The sequence below is a fragment of the Eurosta solidaginis genome, unplaced genomic scaffold (genome assembly GCF_040869045.1).
Source record: "Eurosta solidaginis isolate ZX-2024a unplaced genomic scaffold, ASM4086904v1 ctg00001085.1, whole genome shotgun sequence".
NCBI lineage: Eukaryota > Metazoa > Arthropoda > Insecta > Diptera > Tephritidae > Eurosta > Eurosta solidaginis.
The window spans coordinates 493,388-508,957 of record NW_027136922.1 but is presented as its reverse complement, the minus strand read 5'-3'; the positions used below and the strand labels follow the sequence as shown (position 1 = coordinate 508,957).

The 15,570-nt window shown below is 38.7% G+C and overlaps 1 long non-coding RNA gene across 1 annotated transcript; it reads left to right on the top strand.

The window, feature by feature from the left end:
• The first annotated feature begins 2,735 nt into the window (after window positions 1–2,735).
• LOC137235805 (uncharacterized) lies at window positions 2,736–11,759 on the top strand. Its single transcript, XR_010948053.1, has 4 exons — window positions 2,736–2,797; window positions 4,493–4,525; window positions 5,743–5,894; window positions 11,654–11,759. It is a non-coding gene; the product is annotated as an uncharacterized lncRNA (long non-coding RNA).
• Window positions 11,760–15,570: the final 3,811 nt, after the last annotated feature.

Genomic DNA, 15,570 nt, shown 5'->3' with positions numbered 1-15,570 from the left:
TTTTTTGCTCGCGTTGCTTCGCTTTGTGCCTTCGCTGCTTTATTCTCTTTAAAGCGATCAAAGCGTTGATGTATCCCCCATTACACTGCCACCGACTATAGTCGGCCGAAAAAACTAAACACATGAATTCAAATGAGCGTGTGTACATTTCAATCTATCATCGATTTGCTTTCTATCCTTACCGCATTGGTTTTACATGTAATACTTTATATATTATTTGGAAAACAACATATTGTGGTTATTCCATAAAAAGTTTGTTATAGATGTAATATGACAGCAGCTGTTTTAAGAAAAACATAACACGAGCACGGACGATCATATCTGCGGACTACATTTTTTCGATCTATCGGTGACAATCGCAATAATCGATAAACGGCTTGCATATACACATCTAACTTTTTCAGTATGCATTCCAAATCATCAAGCGTGTACGGAAAAGTGGAAAAATTTTGCTCGGCCTTATAAAAATAATATAAAATAAAAAATAAAATTAAAAATATAAATTTTGTGGTGTTTTGCGATTTTGGTGAGTTGAAAATTGCATGTAACAATGAATAGCAATCGTAATATGAGAAGACTTTTCAAGAAGCAAAGGGAAATGTATGCTAGGAATTTGTTTAGACCAGTTTCTAGTAATTATGAAGCAGGGCCATGAAAATCCTCTGTGGAGGAATGCGCTACTAGCATAAGTGGAGTTGGCGATATAGGAAGTTTGCCTACTAAGTATGAACGTGAGGAAAGTGATTGTTCAGATGGAGCTATGAATGTAGATAGTGGAAATTCAGTTGAAGGCAAACTGCGTTCCTTTAAGGAAAAAATCCTGGAATGGTTTACTACTTTTAGACCATCACGTAGAGCATTTGAGAGCCTTCTTATTATTTTACAAGAAGAGAATCTGGATGTACCAAGAAGCGCCGAAACACTCTATGCCAAAAGAAGAGAAATCACAGTTACTAAATCCATTCCACCAGGACTCTATTGCCATGTTGGTTTGAGAAAGCAATTGGAGAAAATTGCATACATATTTAAAGAAATTGACACCGTTTATATAGACATCAACATTGATGGGTTGCCATTATTCAGAAGCTCTCGCATTCAATTGTGGCCAATATTGGTGCGGCTAGTTGATTTTAGCACTGTTTGTGTTTTTCCTGTCGGTATATATGTTGGGAATAAAAAGCCAAGCGATGTTTCGGAATTTTTAAATCCTTTTGTTACGGAAATGGAGAATATCTTAGAAAATGGCATTGACCTAGGTGGCAAATTGTTAAAAGTTCTGATAAGGTCAATTGTATGTGATGCTCCGGCGAAAGCGTTTGTTTGCGGTACACCTTATCATTCAGCTTCTCATGGTTGCAGCAAGTGTACGCAAATCGGGGTAAAAGTAAACCATGTAATGGTATATTCTTCTGTGTCTGGAAATTTGGTAACTGACAATGACTTTTTAACCAGAAGATATAAAACACATCATGCCCCGAAATTTAGGAATTCGGAGACTCCACTAGAAAATATTGGTGTAAAAATGATAAGCCAAGTAGCAATAGATAGTATGAATTGGGTGGATTTGGGGATAATGCGAAACTTTTTAAAAATAATGATTCAAGACGATATAAATTTAAAAGTTGAAAAGCTTAAAAAGAAACATATGTCGCAATTTTTAGTCTCTTTAGTACCGTGTATAACGAAGGAATTCGCACGTAAGCCCAGGTCGTTCGACGAAATCTCAAATTGGAAGGCAACTGAGTTTCGCCAATTTCTTTTAAGGACAATGTTCATGGTGACCTACAGTATCAATCTTTGCTTCGATTCTGTGCGTATAGCATGCTCTTTTGTCCTAAATTATATTTAGATAATTTGGAAATTGCAAAAAATATGTTATCTTTATTTGTTGAAAATTTCTCAACTATTTTCGGGAATTCCAGTGTTACTCATAACGTCCATCATTTACTGCATCTAACGGAGAGTGTTGAATCAATTGGTCTGTTATCAAGTTTTTCAGCTTACGATATCGAAAATTATTTACAAACATTAAAAAAGTATGTGAAAAAGCAAACTCAAATTCTTCCACAAATAATAAATAGAGTCAGCCATGAAACGTTGCTAGCAAAGGATAAACATCAGGGCTTTAAAACGTTGAGGGGCAGAGGTTTGTGTTTTTTCTCCCAGGATTGCGTATTTTCTTCTAAAAATCCAGATAGCTTTTGCCTCATTAAACCATTCAAACCAATAGAAATTACAGGGTTTTCAGAAGACAGACGTTTTGTAATAGCGAAAGAGTTTATAAATTTGAGAAGTTTCTTTTTAGAACTTGACTCCATGTCCCTTCGTATTTGCTGAGCGACTTCTCACTCATAGACGAGGAAAATCAATACCCTATTGAAGAAATAGAATGTAAACTAGTGGGTCTCCCTCATATTGATAGCATATTATTGCTGCCATTGTTACATGGCACTTTAACTCAATTTAAATTGAACACATTAGGGAAATTAATAATTTGTTTTGTTTGGTGGTGCGAAATCATATGCAACAAAATATTAATTTCCTTACTTATTACCTAAATTAACATATATCTATTGAATTTAAACAATAAATACAAACCAACCATGCCGAAAGGTATAAATCGCGTATCCTTCACCAACGTAGAGAACGTACCATCATCCTCTTGTAAGTGCCATCACATATACATCTGTATAAGTTATCATAAACTCGGGGTTTTTTTCTTTTCCAGATAAAAAGTCACAAGTTGCAGGGTGTGCAGGTTGCAAGGCGTTGGATGCAAAGATAACAAATTTGCAAGGTAAGTTATTTAATGGGTATAGTAGTCACAGTTTTAGGCTATTTGTCGCTCCTCCGGCAAATACATGCAGTCATCCGTCAGCTCACGATGATGCATACAAAATCTTATGTGTAGGGCCTATACATTTCAGTTCAAGGGTTAAATTAATGCAATTTCGATAGTACCATCGTTAATATGCGTTCTCTAACTACTCTCCTGTCATATCGAAAAATTATGTAAACAAATCTGTTTATATTTTGAGAAGTTCTAGATTCATAACATACAATTCCGTTCTAGTCGTTTCGTCGGAGTGATCGTGCGGGTCATCCTCGGCTCAACTGCAATTTGTCGGGCTTTTTTAGTTGAGCCGGAAATTTTAAATAGGCCTCAAGGTTGGCTTAGTGCTTCCTTCTGGCTTTTCGGCGGAGTTGGGAGATGCAGTGCTCCACTGACCTGGAGTCAGATGGGGTTGTCCACTCCTAACAGGAATCAGTGAAATTATAAGTGAACGCATATTGGAATTTAAAACCTGGCGTGGGCCACATAATACCAACTTGATTTACATATAACTGTCGTAACGGGACAATGTTTAGCACATGGCAGCAGGCCATATACTGGAAATTCTCGGAATTATAACGGAACAAATTACGGCTTATAATATATAATTTATGCTGAATAAGCAGCTCGTGTTAAAAGCTATGCAATACTCTGTGCATAGCGATGTACATTAAATTGCAATTTTGATTGCAAACATTTAAAATCACTTTCTGTGAACATTCATTAATAAATTGACAAATTGAATATAACCTGGCGTGGTGCCATCGAAATACCAATCTCAATTGAAATTAAGAACAATTACAAAAATTGACATCCATTCGCAAGCTGCTACACGTGGTTCTGGCCTCTTTGGTATTACCAGTGTGTACTAGCTGTGGAAAAATAAATATTAAAAACTTTTCTGATTTTGTGACTGGCGTGTGGCCATGAAAACCCTATTAAATTGAAAATACTGTCGGAATATAACCTGATTTTATGAGAATCTTAAGAATCCCTACCACAGAAATTATCCAAAAAAAAAAAAAGAAAAAAGATTCATAACATAAATCGTCAACTTTCGCTTAACCAGTTATTTTAAGGGATTTACAGACATCCCTTGACTTTAATAAAAAAGGAAAATTATTGCGCCACGGATTTTTACTTTACAACATGCGTTAACTGCTTAGGCACGTCTAAAGGTTGCCAATATATTACCCTTATACGTTTGTTAACCTGGCGCTTTAACTAGAGGCAAGAGGACTGCCACCATTTGGAATTGGAAGATTCAATTCCCAGAACCGAATCTATATGGTAACGTTTTACAAGACGGTGCACCACCTAATTTTTATCAAAAATTATCAAAGGTGGTATCAAATGACGCGTCTCGACCTCCGTTTTCGGGCAATAAGAGATGAAGAAGAAGGAGAAAAACTTGAGAGAAGAGAAAACAGAGAAGGAGACTGAGAAAGAGATAGAATGAGACGAAGATGGAGATGAAGCAAAAAAGACGGTGGGAGGAGTGAATAAAAAAAAGTGTAGAGGGGTAGGGCAGAGTTAGACGGAAAAAGCTTATTAAAATGTATGCAGATAGGCCAAATTTAGGGCAGAACAACGTCTAAAGCTAAAAGCTCTACATGAATGCAAGATCTATTTGGTAATTTGTGTTGTTTTTACTTTCAGAAACCGTCGGAAACCTGAAGGAGACCATTTTGTGTAAGAATGTTAAATATATTTCTATATACATATTACATTTACCTTGATTCAACTTTATTTTCTTTAGCTTTTATGTCTTCTCAAAATGCTGCAGTGAATACTGCACTTGCAGACCAAAAAGTGGTAATGAGCAAGTTAGTTGAAAAAGAAGCTGTAGCGTGCTCAGTAAAATCTTGCTTTCCTCTGTCGTGTGCAGAGGATTTGTTTAAGATTGATGAAAAGGTTGTACCTGAGAATCGGAGTTTGTTTGTAAGTATTTTTTCCAACAGTGAAAATTATAAATAATCAAATTGTAGGTTGAATTTTCTTTATTTACGTTTTCTAAAATCGGGTTAATTTTTTCAGAAAGGGAACTCCGCCTACCACATGGAAGGTCCTGGGTTCAAGTCCCGAGAAAAATCTCAAACATTTAGAAACATATTTGTTTAATTGGAAGAAAGTATTTCTCGGCAGTGATTTGGCAAACACTAAGCGTGTATTTGTGCATGAAAAGCTTCCCAGTGAAAATTGATCTGCCTTGCAGATGACGTTCAGAGTCGCCGTAAGCCTTTTAGTTCGCGTCTCGCCAATTTCTAAGAAAAACCAAAAAAAGAACTATGCAAATTGAAAGAGAAGTTCGGCCTAAACATCGTCGAGGTACATCACGCCAAGTATTAATTTTATTCAATTTCAAAAAACTTAAACTAATTGTCAGTGCGATAAGCGCTCTTGGCTGAGAATATGCAGTTTGGTTATACCCGATCTTAGACTTAATTTTACTTTTTAAATAAAAAATTAAAAACGAATAGGTGGACAATTTTTCAAATCTCAATAGATAGTAATTGGTGAATCGGATTAATGACATACGTTAACTAGTGACCACGCCTACTTATTAAATCCATGTTGTATTATCATTTTCACAAATAGTTTGACAGATTCATATTTATCGTTGGCGTAAAATCGGTTACGTCATTCAAAAACTATTTTCCATAGCCTTTTGCTGTTTTTCTTCATTGTACTTTCTTCTGGATGGTAAACACTTGTTTTAAAATTTTCTTAATTACTTATCGGTAGCTCAATTCATAAAGTCCCTAACCAAAAAATACAAGATATGTGAAAAATTCTTCTTAAAAACAATTTTTGGTTATGGACTTTGTGAATGGAGCTAAAGCTATGTTGTGCTTGGAACGATTTGTATCATACATGGTCTATACTAATAATCATTTTCACTTTCACAGATTTCAACACTTAGGAACTTTGCTGCAAAGTTCGGTTAAGAAAAACCTTGAAAAAGTCCTCAGCAGTGCAGTCATAATGGACTACAATGTTGACGGGACGCATGGGAAGAAGGGCCTTAAAGACCACTCAAAGTTTTATTCAGTTTTCTTGGGTAACATCCGTAAAAAGTATTAAATTTACATAATCTTGATATTTTATTATTTCGCAGTCTATTATAAGCCTGACTTCCAATGATGAACCGGAAGAACAACTTAGAAAAGCAATGCAGTTGTACAAGAAGCGGGTTTTTCAAAAAAAAAAGGCGGCATGGCGAAGGCAGTAAAAACATTGCCAGAAAGTCTGGAGTAAACTGTTTTTAACCTTTTCAGTTTTAGTTGGGAAAGTTGCAATTGAAGTTCAGAAAATTACAAATGAAGTTCAGAGTGTTCAATTGGAGTTCAGAAAATTACAATTGAAGTTCAAAAACTCCAATTATAATTTTCTAAACTTCAATTTGAAATTCTGAATTTCAACTGTAACTTTCTAAACTAAAACTAAAAAAGGTGTAGCTCTTTAATTACATAAGAATGATGAAACCTTGAAGGCTAATTTTTGAAAAGAATTTAATTTTAGTTAGAAAATTTTGAATTATATTTTTTTAGTTTTTATATATAAGTAATTTGAATTTACATTAGCTCCTAAGTTTATATATGTTGAAGTGATATATATGAAGTGATATCTATCATAAATACTTTTATAATTTAATTAAATTAATCAAAAATGCATTTTTACTAGTTTAGTAATTTTGAATTATACTTTTAAGTTTTTATATACGTAGTTATATGAATTTTTATTAAAATCTATTCCAAAGTATTATGTATTTAAGTGATAAATTTTAAAGTGATATATGTGTATATATATATACTTTTTATATATATGAAATATAATGAATAAAATGAATTTCAGCAAATTTATCAATTTTCAAGTAATTTTTCAACCCGACTAGGACTAGTATATTAACTAGTGGGATGGTGATGCAAATATCGACTAGTATGTCAACTGGTATTACAATGATGCATAGACTGAGTAGTATGCCAACTGGTATGTTGATGTTGAATACACTGACTAGTATGTCAATTGGTATGATATTGGTGTATATAATAACAAGTTTGTCATCTGGTATAATGCTGGCGCAAAGGCTGACTAGTATGTCAACTGGTATGATGTCGGTGTATATAATGACTAGTTTTTCAATTGGTATGATGCTGATGCAGAAGCTGGCAATTGATATTTCGTAGGACATCGCCGTGTTAAAAATACCAGTTGCTAATATGGAAAAAAGAGAGAACTCATACTAGTTGGAATTTTTGGCAAACTAGTATTCTTCTAGTATACAACTAGTTGGTTTGACTGCAGGGAAGGAGGCCGTGTATCAATGGCATTCCTGGGATTAATTAGAGAAACTTCCATCCGAACAGTCTCTCCGTTTTCAAAGTTCGTGGGATTTCATTGGGGAAGTAATTTTTTTGTCGCTGTTGTTATTAAAAACGTGCACGAATTTCCTTATATGCAAACGAGTTCATAGGCGGCTTAGTGGCGGCAAGGAACCACCAAATCCGACGACCTTTGGCCTGGATACGCAAGCATGCTTAGCCGGCCACGTTCTATGAGCGAGGTGAGTTACACTACATTACAAATGAACGTATTTTTAACTAAAAGTACATATTAGTTTTATCTGTTTTCAATTATGCAATATTCCATCGTACACTACTACAAAACCAGATTTGGAGGCAGTGCACTAAATTTTGAGTAACCACCCTTATAACTTAAGTGGGCTGACATAATCAAGATCTTGCCTTAAGTATTAATGAGGCGTAAATTTGTTATGGATTTAAACGTCTGTTCATTCGTAAAACTAGCCAATACACGCGGGCCAGTCTGCACGAGGAAAACACAACATTAAACTATTCCGAACCTCATCATATATGGGCATATATACGTACTTATATTTTTGAGGTACCCACAATTATTGCTTCAAATATTGTAATATCCTCTCAGTCCACTGCTAATGTTCTCTTTTATGCAGGTTGAAATGAGTGCGAATGTCGTCTCCATAACCAAGGACTTGCCCATATATATTTGCTAAGTGTGTTATTAAGTTGACATGTGTACAATGAACGTATTTTTTATCAAAAGTACATATTAGTTTTATTAATTGGTTGTTGTTGTTATTGTAGCAGTGCTTTGCCCCATCCAATAGGTGCGGCCGATCACAAATTGTCATCAATATCCTCTAACGGGAGTCCAAGAAATCTTGCCGTTTCAACAGGGGTGGACCATAATGATGCTGCAATTGCGGCTGCATGCTCACCAAAATGTAGATGCTGGACAAACGTCACACCCAAGAGTTTTGGGTGTAAGGCAGTCGGTAGCGTAGGGCCATTGACGTGAATGTTCAAATGGGCCGACATTTGGGACGTCCATGTTGTAAATAAGGTCGCCGATGATTTAAAAATAAATAAATGTAAGGCGCGATAACCTCCGAAGAGATCTAAGGCCGAGCTTCTCTTCCAATTTGCGTCGTGCTGCTCTTGATTTTCCCTACAAATTGGCCGGACGGGACCTACATGTTTTATGCCGACTCCGAACGGCATCTGCAAGGCAGATGAGTTTTCACTGAGGGCTTTTCATGACAGAAATACACCCGGAGCGCTTGCCAAACACTGCCGAGGGGCGACCCCGCTTAGAAAAATTTTCTGCAAATTTAAAAACCTTATTTCTAAAATTTTGATGTTGCTTTGCCCGGGGTGCGAACCCAGGGCATACGGTGTGGTAGGCGGCGCACGCTACCATCACACCACGGTGGCCGCCGCGGTGGTTGTGCTATGAAGTTTTCTAAAACCATGCTGATGACAGGCTAGTTGCAAATTTGCTTTGAAATAGGGGCGCAAAATGGCTTCAAGCGTCTTAGCTACTGGCGATAGGAGAGATATCGCGTTATACGACTCTCCTATGTTAGGTGGTTTCCTAGGCTTTAGTAGCGGGACCACCTTGGCCATTTTCCATTTTTCGGAAATGACAAAGGTGGAAAGGGACAGGTGGAAGACATGTGCTAAATATTTGAAACCCTCTGTTTCTAGGCATTTAAGCATCGGCATGGCTATACCATCTGGGCCCACTGCTTTAGATGGTTTAGCTTGACCGATAGCATCGTCAACCTCTTTGTCGATGATGGTAATAGGGGCGCGCTGAATATTGTTTATGTGCGCGTCTGTTGGCTCTCCGTATAACTTTGTCAACCGTAGAATGCATTATATATTGGCGGTAGAAAGCGCTCGCGCATTTTTTCGAATCCGGCAGCACTTTATCGCCAAAGGCGATGGAAATTTTGTCAATGTGCTTAGACGGATTCGATAGGGACTTTACGGTGGACCAAAGCTTACAACCGCTTAGATGCTCCTCCCATTTCGCCCGCTTGTATTCATCCACAAGCAATCCGATGCGTTGGTTTATGTCCCTTATTTGGGGGTCGCCGGGATAGAGCTGTCTTATAAGGTCACGTTCTCTCGCTAAATTTGCGGCCTCCGCCGAAAAATGAGAACGAGCCGAGGCGGATTCAAAAACCTTGCGGAAAGCACGCTCCCATTGGCGAGCATCAGTCGGGATACGGAAGGCAACAAAGCGGCTGTCTGTAAAGGATGTGTATTCGTCCCACTTTCCTTTTTTGAATTTTATGAAAGTGTGTTTTTCTGTGACGATGAAGTCGGCGGTACGCTCGAGCGAAATAAGTATTGCCAGGTGGTCGGATGCCAATGTTACCATCGGCTGCCAGTTGACGCATTTTACGAGTCCTGGGCTCACGATTGATATATCCGGTGAACTGTGACAGCTTCCTGCCATACGAGTGGAGGAGTCTCCGTTTATGGTGCAGAACGTTGTTTCTTCTATTTGATCCGCCAAAATCTCACCCCTCTGTCAGCCTGCAAGTTTGAATGCCACAGATCGTGATGGGCATTGAAATCGCCTAATATAATGCGATTATTACCAGTGAGTAAGGCGCTGATATTAGGGCAGTATCCACTGGGGCAACAGGTGGCAGGAGGGATGTAGATGTTGATGATTTCTAGGTTTACATCGCCTGACCGGACAGATAATCCGTGACGTTCTAGGACATTGTCCCTGCGGCCGATGTCGGGATCAAATATATGATATTGCACTGAGTGGTGTATGGTAAACGCGAGACCGCATCCATTTCTGCTCTCGCGATCTTTTCTGTGGACATTATACTCAGAACAGGTTTGCAGAGCAGATCTTCCTGTGAGTTTAGTCTCTTGAATCGCAGCAATGCGGATGTTGTGCCGCTTCATGAAATCGACTATCTCCGTGATCTTCCCAGTTAATCCATTACAGTTTAATTGCAGAATTCTGAAGTGCAAGGGGGAGACGTCGTCACTCTGGGAGTAAGTGACGGGTGACTACGCCTGGGTTGTGAAAGGCTAGGACTCGTCGCGGAGACCAGAACACCGTCCATGGCAGGAGCTGCATTGGGCGGATGTCGCAAACATATATATTCTGTGCTGGCGGTATGGACTAAAAGTCTGTTTCCCTGACCTACAATATTGCTGCCGGAAAGGAGGAGGGAAGAAGACGGGGCGGGGGCTCATGCTCGGCATTGCTACCGAGTCTATTACGAAGATTGTAGTTATGAGTGAGAGCGGCCGTATGAGCTGGTGGCGACGTAGGGCGCGAGCAGCAGCGGGGACTTGTTCTGGCTCGCTGAGAAGTAGGGCTGCTGGAAGGTAGTGGGGGCGCTAAGACGTAGACTACGGGACGCCCTTGGGCGTGAACAGCAAGGAGCCACAAAAGATTTATGAAAGTTACGAGGACTTAGGGTTTTGGGATCTAGCCCAGAACAACCTGTCCGATGCAACCATCCCTTGCACGTGACGCATTGACAAGAGTATGACCTTCCTAGAAGATTCTCTTTCCATAGGACAGTACTCGTTGCGCTAGACCTGTCAAAATCTTTTGATACGGTCAACCACGGCACGTTACTGCAAGACCTGATAGGTCACCCCTTCCCCGATGTCTCAAAAGGTGGACCGCAAAGTATCTGTCTGGTCGGCAAGCATCGGTGTATTTCAGGAACATAACATCCAAACCAAGAAGAATTAAACAAAGAGTGCCACAGGGTGGTTTCGTATCCCCACTTCTACAACATAAAACTATTGCGATATACCAATATATGATCTTGAAAACAGTATCCAGAAAATAATCTTTGAATAGTCCCAAAAAATCGTGAAATGTTCGCAGTCGCGGAAATAGCCACACAGTAATAATTAGAAGGAATCATATACTGGATATCTTAAAAGGTAAGGCTCCAATACTTCCCCTAAAATACTTTTTTTAATTTGATTTTGAAATAGTTGCATTTATATTCATATTACTTATTTGTTAATGTGAAAATCGAAGCGTTAAGATTAAATTGTGCAAAAGACACAACATTACATTGACATGAATGGTTAGGTTAGGTAGGGATGCGTCCCTTTTAGATAAAGCATCCGATTTTTTATTCCCATCTATTACGTTATGCTCTGGGACCCTATACAGATGTACTCTCTTTCTGTTAGTTAGCAGCGAACGAGGCTAACTGGTGGCAGCGAAGAGAGACGAACAAGAAGCGAGAGAGTTGGGTTGTACTTTTGCCGACAAACAAGAAAGATCCATCAATTCTTAAATTAAATTCATTATATTCAACTTTGTATCTCTTTTTTAACATTTTAATTTATCAGCAAATGCTGTCTCTCAGAAAGCAGACCAAGCGGCCAGTGTATCGTGATTGTGGTAGTGATCCTAAACATTTCTTTTTTGACCTATATGGTAGGTCGTATTGCTAAATTTACATAATCTTGATATTTTATTATTTCGCAGAGTCTATTATAAGCCTGACTTCCAATGATGAACCGGAAGAACAACTTAGAAAAGCAATGCAGTTGTACAAGAAGCGGGTTTTTCAAAAAAAAAAGGCGGCATGGCGAAGGCAGTAAAAACATTGCCAGAAAGTCTGGAGTAAACTGTTTTTAACCTTTTCAGTTTTAGTTGGGAAAGTTGCAATTGAAGTTCAGAAAATTACAAATGAAGTTCAGAGTGTTCAATTGGAGTTCAGAAAATTACAATTGAAGTTCAAAAACTCCAATTATAATTTTCTAAACTTCCATTTGAAATTCTGAATTTCAACTGTAACTTTCTAAACTAAAACTAAAAAAGGTGTAGCTCTTTAATTACATAAGAATGATGAAACCTTGAAGGCTAATTTTTGAAAAGAATTTAATTTTAGTTAGAAAATTTTGAATTATATTTTTTTAGTTTTTATATATAATTAATTTGAATTTACATTAGCTCCTAAGTTTATATATGTTGAAGTGATATATATGAAGTGATATCTATCATAAATACTTTTATAATTTAATTAAATTAATCAAAAATGCATTTTTACTAGTTTAGTAATTTTGAATTATACTTTTAAGTTTTTATATACGTAGTTATATGAATTTTTATTAAAATCTATTCCAAAGTATTATGTATTTAAGTGATAAATTTTAAAGTGATATATGTGTATATATATATACTTTTTATATATATGAAATATAATGAATAAAATAAATTTCAGCAAATTTATCAATTTTCAAGTAATTTTTCAACCCGACTAGGACTAGTATATTAACTAGTGGGATGGTGATGCAAATATCGACTAGTATGTCAACTGGTATTACAATGATGCATAGACTGAGTAGTATGCCAACTGGTATGTTGATGTTGAATACACTGACTAGTATGTCAATTGGTATGATATTGGTGTATATAATAACAAGTTTGTCATCTGGTATAATGCTGGCGCAAAGGCTGACTAGTATGTCAACTGGTATGATGTCGGTGTATATAATGACTAGTTTTTCAATTGGTATGATGCTGATGCAGAAGCTGGCAATAGATATTTCGTAGGACATCGCGTGTTAAAAATACCAGTTGCTAATATGGAAAAAAGCGAGAACTCATACTAGTTGGAATTTTTGGCAAACTAGTATTCTTCTAGTATACAACTAGTTGGTTTGACTGCAGGGAAGGAGGCCGTGTATCAATGGCATTCCTGGGATTAATTAGAGAAACTTCCATCCGAACAGTCTCTCCGTTTTCAAAGTTCGTGGGATTTGATTGGGGAAGTAATTTTTTTGTCGCTGTTGTTATTAAAAACGTGCACGAATTTCCTTATATGCAAACGAGTTCATAGGCGGCTTAGTGGCGGCAAGGAACCACCCAATCCGACGACCTTTGGCCTGGATACGCAAGCATGCTTAGCCGGCCACGTTCTATGAGCGAGGGGAGTTACACTACATTACAAATGAACGTATTTTTAATTAAAAGTACATATTAGTTTTATCTGTTTTCAATTATGCAATATTCCATCGTACACTACTACAAAACCAGATTTGGAGGCTGTGCACTAAATTTTGAGTAACCACCCTTATAACTTAAGTGGGCTGACATAATCAAGATCTTGCCTTAAGTATTAATGAGGCGTAAATTTGTTATGGATTTAAACGTCTGTTCATTCGTAAAACTAGCCAATACCCGCGGGCCAGTCTGCACGAGGAAAACACAACATTAAACTATTCCGAACCTCATCATATATGGTCATATATACGTACTTATATTTTTGAGGTACCCACAATTATTGCTTCAAATATTGTAATATCCTCTCAGTCCACTGCTAATGTTCTCTTTTATGCAGGTTGAAATGAGTGCGAATGTCGTCTCCATAACCAAGGACTTGCCCATATATATTTGCTAAGTGTGTTATTAAGTTGACATGTGTACAATGAACGTATTTTTTATCAAAAGTACATATTAGTTTTATTAATTGGTTGTTGTTGTTATTGTAGCAGTGCTTTGCCCCATCCAATAGGTGCGGCCGATCACAAATTGTCATCAATATCCTCTAACGGGAGTCCAAGAAATCTTGCCGTTTCAACAGGGGTGGACCATAATGATGCTGCAATTGCGGCTGCATGCTCACCAAAATGTAGATGCTGGACAAACGTCACACCCAAGAGTTTTGGGTGTAAGGCAGTCGGTAGCGTAGTGCCATTGACGTGAATGTTCAAATGGGTCGACATTTGGGACGTCCATGTTGTAAATAAGGTCGCCGATGATTTAAAAATAAATAAATGTAAGGCGCGATAACCTCCGAAGAGATCTAAGGCCGAGCTTCTCTTCCAATTTGCGTCGTGCTGCTCTTGATTTTCCCTACAAATTGGCCGGACGGGACCTACATGTTTTATGCCGACTCCGAACGGCATCTGCAAGGCAGATGAGTTTTCACTGAGGGCTTTTCATGACAGAAATACACCCGGAGCGCTTGCCAAACACTGCCGAGGGGCGACCCCGCTTAGAAAAATTTTCTGCAAATTTAAAAACCTTATTTCTAAAATTTTGATGTTGCTTTGCCCGGGGTGCGAACCCAGGGCATACGGTGTGGTAGGCGGCGCACGCTACCATCACACCACGGTGGCCGCCGCGGTGGTTGTGCTATGAAGTTTTCTAAAACCATGCTGATGACAGGCTAGTTGCAAATTTGCTTTGAAATAGGGGCGCAAAATGGCTTCAAGCGTCTTAGCTACTGGCGATAGGAGAGATATCGCGTGATACGACTCTCCTATGTTAGGTGGTTTCCTAGGCTTTAGTAGCGGGACCACCTTGGCCATTTTCCATTTTTCGGAAATGACAAAGGTGGAAAGGGACAGGTGGAAGACATGTGCTAAATATTTGAAACCCTCTGTTTCTAGGCATTTAAGCATCGGCATGGCTATACCATCTGGGCCCACTGCTTTAGATGGTTTAGCTTGACCGATAGCATCGTCAACCTCTTTGTCGATGATGGTAATAGGGGCGCGCTGAATATTGTTTATGTGCGCGTCTGTTGGCTCTCCGTATAACTTTGTCAACCGTAGAATGCATTATATATTGGCGGTAGAAAGCGCTCGCGCATTTTTTCGAATCCGGCAGCACTTTATCGCCAAAGGCGATGGAAATTTTGTCAATGTGCTTAGACGGATTCGATAGGGACTTTACGGTGGACCAAAGCTTACAACCGCTTAGATGCTCCTCCCATTTCGCCCGCTTGTGTTCATCCACAAGCAATCTGATGCGTTGGTTTATGTCCCTTATTTGGGGGTCGCCGGGATAGAGCTGTCTTATAAGGTCACGTTCTCTCGCTAAATTTGCGGCCTCCGCCGAAAAATGAGAACGAGCCGAGGCGGATTCAAAAACCTTGCGGAAAGCACGCTCCCATTGGCGAGCATCAGTCGGGATACGGAAGGCAACAAAGCGGCTGTCTGTAAAGGATGTGTATTCGTCCCACTTTCCTTTTTTGAATTTTATGAAAGTGTGTTTTTCTGTGACGATGAAGTCGGCGGTACGCTCGAGCGAAATAAGTATTGCCAGGTGGTCGGATGCCAATGTTACCATCGGCTGCCAGTTGACGCATTTTACGAGTCCTGGGCTCACGATTGATATATCCGGTGAACTGTGACAGCTTCCTACCATACGAGTGGAGGAGTCTCCGTTTATGGTGCAGAACGTTGTTTCTTCTATTTGATCCGCCAAAATCTCACCCCTCTGTCAGCCTGCAAGTTTGAATGCCACAGATCGTGATGGGCATTGAAATCGCCTAAGATAATGCGATTATTACCAGTGAGTAAGGCGCTGATATTAGGGCAGTATCCACTGGGGCAACAGGTGGCAGGAGGGATGTAGATGTTGATGATTTCTAGGTTTACATCGCCTGACCG